Here is an 8,365-nt window from a genome sequence, read left to right on the forward strand (position 1 = left end):
AGAAAATCTAACTTGGTTAAGTTATATAATTTATATCACCTCAAACTAACTTTGAAACCTAACAACTAACTAGGTTATTTATATAAAATAAATAAATAAATAAATAAAAGAATCAAACTTTTACATGTAAATATAATTAATTTAATTTATTAAACTTATAAATAAATAACCATGTTGATAACAAAAAAAATCTTTCGACGTTCATTTAATTCGCGAAAAATTCCCGAGTTTCAAGGATTAGGATCCGAACATTTAAAACGGGTCGGATTTTGGATATCCGTTTTTGACGGATGTTACAGAGGACGCGTTGGGGAGGAGAGCGAAAGCGAAAAGTTAAGCATTAGTTTTGTTGCGATCATTTGGTTTTCGTTTTAGATTGCGATGGTTGTGCGACTTGTGTGTTTGCAAAAGCAGGGAGCGACAATCGAGAAATCGATAAAGCGTAAAGTTTTAAGTCGTGAACACATAAGCGTAAATAAATTCCATAAAGCGTAAAACCTGGCGAGTCGTAAGTTAGAAAAATAGATAGAGTGCCTCGGGTGTTTAGGCGTCGACTGCCCAAGGTAACTCAACTATACCCAACAAGTTCGTGCACGCGCGTTGCCCCGGAAGGCTATGCTTCCGCTGGGATGCAGCTCATGGCATTCGTCCTCCTAGTCATCGCGTGGCTCGAGTCATCGTTATGGTCGAGTCCTTGGTGAGAGCTTTTGAAAACCATCTATATAGAGAGCGGAACGGTTTATTAAGATACGGGTTTCACCCCTGACTTAATTCCTTCGCTCCTAGCTGTGGTTGTGCTCTTCGAATAAGTTCAAGACTTGACTAGATTTGAAATGGAGACTTTCGTTGAGTTATGGATGTCACTCGTAGCTCAACGGAAAGTTCTCGTGCTAGAAAAATGCGCTGAGTGAGCGATCCTATCGAGAGTTATTGGTTTTCACGCCTGATCTCGACTGGACCACTCTGTTGTGTTACGCGAGTATTTTCGAAAGCGTGTGTATTGTGTTAGCCATAGGAAAGGCAAAGTAACATTCCAGCCTTAGGAAAGGCTCTTCGCGTGAATTGGTAGTATGCGGTGTTCACACGAGGTAGTAGTTTTTTTAGCGAATTCGATCAAGAGTATCAATTAGGCCCGTACAATCTCCTACTAGGTTTGTACGAGTCAGCCCGTTGGTACTTAGACTATAGACTAGGTCGTTTCTAAGACATTAACCCAGACTAAGTCAAGTCTGGCCTAATTCCCTATAGTTATGGCTCTGATACCAATCTGTCACACCCCAACTGATGGCGGAATCATCGGGGCGCGGCACTAGGAGAATCAGATTGCTCAAGAGAATCCATAACAACTGTATTGCGACAGTATTTAATGCGTTCATTATCCCATACTAACAAACAATACATTCACATAAGTTATCACAGATTTCTTGTCCTCTCGAACAATACAAATCCGACAACATAGATTTTAGGTGAGTTTCTAGACTTCCTAGCTTGATTTGATGTAGACTGCGACTAAACCTGCAACATACGTTAAAACGACGTCAATACAAAAGTATTGGAGAGTAAACAAGTTTTGATAGTAGCGAGAAATAGAAAAAAGTGTTGCGAATTACCAAATATATAAATGAGATACCTCAACATACATGGATACAAGACAGATACTACCAGCTAAGTCACTCGAGCTGCGATTGGGATTGCTATTCATCCTAACTAGAACCTGTCGGGCGCTATAGTACTATACTAGTTAAGGCGGGACCTTGCGAGTATAAGTCCTAACACATATGTAACTAGCATCACATATAAATATGCATAACAGTTATTCGAAAGTGATAAACAGTTTGATTTTTGATAAGTTTGATTTGATAGAAACGTATGTTACACCCAAAATGCGATAAAAAGGGTTCGAGTATACTCACAATCGATGTTCGGCAAGCAAACACAACTTGGTTGGATTGAAGGGAGCGCGTCTGAGATTAGCCTGGTTACAGATTGATAACGTAAGCGTTGAATAGTGCGTTAAATGGTGGCGGTGAACCAAGTGTCGGATGGTAATCCGATCGGATGGCCATTCGATTGGATTGTCACCTTGTTTGGTGAGGATGTATTTGTGTATGATGGCTTGTACTTTGAAGTTTTCGTTGTAGCATTTTGAAAACGGAGAAGTATCTCTACCTTTCAGGTCGGTCGATCGAACGGCTGTTCGATCGAACGGCAATCCGATTGGTAGGACACTTTAGTGAGAACAAATTCACAACAGTTTGTCACTCGATCGGATTGTAATCCGATCGGGTGGCAATCCGTTTGGAATTCATTATGTTGAAGATTGTTTAAGTCCCAAACGTCACACGATCGGACGGTCACTCGATCGGGTGGCAATCTGATCGGGTGGTCATCCGTTTCAATGTTCGGATCTTTTGAATAGTTTGAGAAATAGTTCAAGTATGGAACCAAGCGCCGCCCGATCGGACGGCCGGTCGATCGGGTGGCAATCCGATTAGGTGGTAACCCGATCGGACGGCAATCTGTACCGTCAGTCTGATCGCCCTCACCCTTGTTTCCGTTTGAAGTGTTGTAGCTTAGAATGAGATGTTTTTGATATCTTGCTTGAACAACAGAACCCTTATCCCGTCCCAGGTGACCCGATCGAACAGGAATCACCCTATTCCGAACAGTTCACGGTTTGAGTCGGTTGTTCACGTTCAAACCCGAAATCAGAAATCCCTTGGATAGAATCCAGATCTTGAACTAACACAACACTAAGAATAAGTAGGAGGTCAGAACAAGCTCTGATTCCATCGGTTTAGAGTGTATTGAGTGTAAGAGAGTTGAAAGAAAGTTAAAAAACCCTCTTTCGATCCTTTACACCATGAATATGTCACTACAACAGAAATGGCTTTTTAGGACCTTTTCTGTGGGACACTTGTTAAAGAGAGTCCTAAAAAAACTATTTAATAAGACTATGTATCAAAACTAAAACAAAATGTATTACTGTTTTGATAATATTAACCGCTATGTATCAAAACTAAAACAAAATGTCATATTTACTATTAATCATAACATTTATATATATTGATTTTACATCTATTTTTTCAGTTTAATCGGTCAATATTTTGCAAGTTAACATGCCACAATAGGTGTTTTATTACAATGCTTTTAGTCTTTTACGTCTATTTATTTTTTGTGCGTTTTAACGGTCTCACGGCAATGCACAGATTATACATACCCATTTAAATTAACGAATTATAAATACTCATTATCTATATATAGGTAGAGGATCCTGTAAAAAGTGCTCAAAGTGTGAGAAGTGTATTATAACACTATATATAATACTATATAACACCCTATAAACACAGTATAACAATATGTAACACCATATAATACCATATAACACTTTGTAACACTATATATCATTATATAACAAATATAACACTATAGAACTTTTGGGGTCCTTTTATAATATACTCTACTAAACCGGTGTCCTAAAAAACTATTTAATAGGATGGATGATTTTTTAGGGTCCTATTATCATATAATTTAATAGGACACTTAAAATGTAGATCCTAATAAAGTACTTTATAAGACATTTAATTGTTAGTGTCCCATTATGTGGTACTGTATTAGGACACTTGATCATCTAGGGTCCTATTATAACAAAACTTAATAGGACACGTTGTAGTTAAGTCATAAATGTTCAGTGTTATAGGACCATTTCTAGTCGAAGTCATATTATAACTTAACTTAATAGGACACCTGACACTTGGGTCTTATAACTTTAAACTTTATAGGACGCTTAATTATTGTGGTTTTATTTTAATACACCGTAATAGGACACTTGATATTTGAGTCATAAAACATTAGTTTTATAGGACGCTTATTCGCTAGAGTTTTATTATAATATAACTTAAAAAGACATTTGACACTTGGGTCTTATAAATTTAACCTTTACAGGACGCTTAATCATTGTGGTGTTATTATAATACATTGTAATAGGACAACTTGACACTAGGGTCTTATATGTGACAACCCGTACCCTCGATCCGATCATCGAAAGAAGGGTATTTTAGTATTATTATTATTATTATTATTATTATTATTATTATTATTATTATTATTATTATTACTATTTATCAAATAATAATAAACCCGTGACGGGAGAAACGGACCGTTTAATAGATAACCTGAGCCTAGCATATGTAATGGGATATTAGGGGGTTTATATCTATGGGCCAGGCCCAACCCAACTCCCTAAACAAATTACACTCCCACCTCCCTCATTTTGTTAAAACCTACAAATGATATCAGCCGCCCAAAGCTCCTCTGCCCCTCTCAAAAATTCCGGCGGTCGGAGCCGGATTCCGGTCAGTTTATCGGCCGCCGCACACCCCTAACCCACTCTACTCTCTTAAATACACCATCGCCTACCTCCCTCTCCCTCGACACACAGAGCCGGCGGGTCCGACGACACAATTTGGCAGCCAGTGATGACCGGCAAACTCTCCGGCGACAGTTCGTTTACCGACGACATCCCAACACCCTTCTTCTTCCACCCCCTCACATCACCACACCCTCGCTCTTTCTCTGTCTCTCTGTCGAGCAACAACAACAGCAGCGCCGATAATGACAACGACGGATGATGTTGATGATGAACCTGATGATATCGATGATGACGAGATGATAGTGGTGCAAGCCATTGGCAGCCGGCGGCGACAGCCGACGACTGGGAAAGCCGGCCGACGTTAGTAACATCACGACAGCGGTTGAGGTGACGATGGGTTCTCTTCAGGTTCGAGTTGTGGGTTCGAGTAAACGGAGGCAATGGACGTGGCGGTGGTTTTCTCAGGTCCGAGTTTGGATGTTCGGGTCTCGGGTCGCACCCACAACCACCAGTTCTTAACCTACTGGTCAGTAATGTGCTATCTTATATATATGTGTTTATTATGGATTTTGGTTAGATATTAATGTGTGTTAACTGTTTGGTATATACATGAGATTTGGAAGTTGAATGGTTGATAATTGATTTTTGAGATCTTTGATATATGTGAGCTGTTGGTGTTTGCTGTGTTCTCCTTTAATTCACAGCAGAAGTCCATAGGTTTTTATTCATATGACTATTTTATTTGATGTATACACTTTGAATATTTGAGGGTGTAGACTATATTGGTATTACCTACTGCACCCGCTCTATATATTCACTTAAATAAAGAATTGTGTACGCTAAATGTATATTTGTGTGTTCACCCTCAAATATATTCAGATTAGAATAATATATTTCTAACCTATATTTGACTATATTCAGACTATTTTATATTTGAAATCTTTGAATAATCTGACTACAGTGACACCAATTAACAAACACACGCACATCAAAGTATCAGACTATAGTATTACCTAGTTCATTATTTTTTTATTTTATATGACTACTGTAATTTAAATATAGGTTTGATAATGGGGATTCTTATGGAATGATTGAATAGATGTGTGTTGTGGCCTCTGATTCCATCTTATAAGTAATGGGTAATTGAATGTTGAGTTTTGTTGTATAAGAAGGATAATGTTTGCTGTTTGAGTGACTAGTGCATAAGAACATTAATTTAATCACCAGTCTTGAAAGGTGCAAACTTTCACTGTTTCACATAACTACATTTTTCTGTTCAACTTTTTAACACTTTACCTCATATTTATATATCAAGTTACTAATTTTCTTGTGTTTTTACAGACTTTGACAGCTCTAGCAACTTCCTTTCCTGTGCTACAACCTTTGAGAGATTCCATATCTCGATTAAGTGACTATTAATGATTTCTTTTTTTTTTTTTACAAAATACCATAGGACGAGTAGAATATTCTCTTTATTATTAGGATGTTATATGTTGATGGTCTATTTGTTGTATACAACTTGTGTCAATTGAAAAAGGATGAGAGGATTCATGTGTTCATGTATAAACTGCCATACACTCGAAATGGGTAATTGAATGTTGAGTTTTGTTGTATAAGAAGGATAATGTTTGCTGTTTGAGTGACTAGTGCATAAGAACATTAATTTAATCACCAGTCTTGAAAGATGCAAACTTTCACTGTTTCACATAACTACATTTTTCTGTTCAACTTTTTAACACTTTACCTCATATTTCTATATCAAGTTACTAATTTTCTTGTGTTTTTACAGACTTTGACAGCTCTAGCAACTTCCTTTCCTGCGCTACAACCTTTGAGAGATTCTATATCTCGATTAAGTGACTATTAATGATTTCTTTTTTTTTTTTTACAAAATACCATAGACCTAATATCTGTCTGATGTTAAAAAAGTGGTCTTTTTTCAGCTTTGTATGGGTTAAGTTACTAGGTGACATAAATTTCCAGCCAAAACCATGCGTAGAAATGGTCAGAAGAGGTGCGCCATAGTTCCAACATTTGATGGTAGACATGTTTAACGGAGCCTTTCTTGAGGAACACTGAACTTGTATCTTTACCAGAATCATAACATCTGACAGACATCAACACAGCTTGGAGGCTCTGATGTGGAGAGCTATCAAACAACTATCACTTGAAGATCAAGACGAGTAGAATATTCTCTTTATTATTAGGATGTTATATGTTGATGTTATACAATAACTATTAGGATGTTATATGTTGATGGTCTATTTATAAAATTGGTTTTATAATCTTATTTGGGATATTAGGACCATTTTCTTGATATTAAAGTAGCTATAGCGTTAAATCATAAGGGTCCTATAAATTAATTTTTAAGGACGCTTGTTTGTGTATCAAAAGGTTAAAAGTAGGTAATCACATATTATAACATTATAAAAGTGTCCTAATATGTTCGTTTTAGGACGTTATTTAAGTTGTCTATAGACATATTATGCGACCATAAAATTGGTTTCATAATCTTATTTGGTATATTAGGACCCTTTTATTGGTACTAAATAAGGTATAATGTTACATCATAAAGGTCCTATCAATTAATTTCTAAGGACGCTTGTAAGCGTATCAAAAAATTAAAAGTATGTAAGCATATGTTAGAAAATCGTAAAAGTGTCCTAATATGTTTTTATTAGGACACTATTTTAGTTGTTCAAAGACATATTACGCGACCATAAAATTGGTTTCATAATCTTATTTGAGATGTTAGGACGCTTTTTTAGTTCCGGGGACTTATTACGACCCCTTTACATGAAACGCTTTTACCGTTGGTCCTATTAAATGAAAGGTCCTATAAAATAGCATTTTAGGACGCTTTTGCGCGTACTAAAAACCCAGTTTTCTTGTAGTGTGTTCAGATCAATGATAGATCTTTGTTTATTCATGTGGAAATCGTCCAGATCTAAGTCATTCTTGGTGGATTGAAGCCAAAACATGAAGTTCATATGAACTCCATGATGACATCATCCTAGAACACCTTAAATCCAATGATTTCACGGTTAAAAGTTAAGATTTGAAAGAGAAAATGATGGAGAAGTGCGTGTAGATCATAGAAGTACAAGATTTGAGGTTGAAACTTACAAGAATCACGAGAAATCGAGAGGAAAAGGTCCAAAAGTGCGCTGGTCGAACGAGAGCTGTCACATCACTGTTCAAGTGATGTGACAAGTGCTATTTATAGGTGAAGTGGAGTGAAGGAGATGAAGTGCAACGGATCGGATGGCAATCCGATCGGGTGGTAATCCGATCGGGTGGTAATCCGATCGGGTGGCCACTCGATCGACCAGTCACTCGATCGGTGGTCTCCAGCGTGTTACGTTTCGATGTTTCGTTTTGTTCTTTAAGCTTTGCGATAGTTTGGTTACACATTATCATACCCACATTCGAATATTTATTATAATTAGTCACAAAAGGTCGTATAATTATCCACATTTTGTCACACCCCGACCACGTAAAACAACAAATCGTGACGGAAACGTCGGGGAGTGTTGTAACAGAATCATTGTTTCACAACCATGGATCAAATAGTTTTGTTTTATTGAATTATTGAACTCAATGTTTTGGTACAATTCAGATAAATACAAATAATTGTTTCTTAGTTTTAAATCACTAAGGCACAAGTCCATCCTATATGTAGCGTGCATCAACAATCATCACATAGCAGTACCTGAAACATATATGAAAATATGGTACGTCAGCATAAAAATGCCTGTGAGTAACATAGGTTTTTGTGTATTAGATTCATGGCTTTAGATAATTCGAGAAAAGGTTTTATGTTTTCAAAATAGCCATGAATCTAATGTAAAAGTTTTGTTTCTGAAAACGTGTCGTTTTGGAAAACGGGTTTATAGTATAGACAAAAATATACTTTGGTTTTGAAAAGTTTGTATAAATAGTATATCAAAGTATACTTTAGTTTTGAAATAGTTAAATGGATAGTATATCAAA

General features: G+C 36.7%; 1 long non-coding RNA gene across 1 annotated transcript; it reads left to right on the plus strand.

Moving 5' to 3' along the window:
- Positions 1-4,270: 4,270 nt before the first annotated feature.
- LOC110928592 lies at positions 4,271-6,671 on the plus strand. The gene is made up of 2 exons (XR_002586495.2): positions 4,271-4,898; positions 5,714-6,671. It is a non-coding gene; the product is annotated as an uncharacterized LOC110928592 (long non-coding RNA).
- The last annotated feature ends 1,694 nt before the right edge of the window (positions 6,672-8,365 follow it).

Source organism: Helianthus annuus, chromosome 3, assembly GCF_002127325.2.
Source record: "Helianthus annuus cultivar XRQ/B chromosome 3, HanXRQr2.0-SUNRISE, whole genome shotgun sequence".
Classification (NCBI taxonomy): Eukaryota; Viridiplantae; Streptophyta; class Magnoliopsida; order Asterales; family Asteraceae; genus Helianthus; species Helianthus annuus.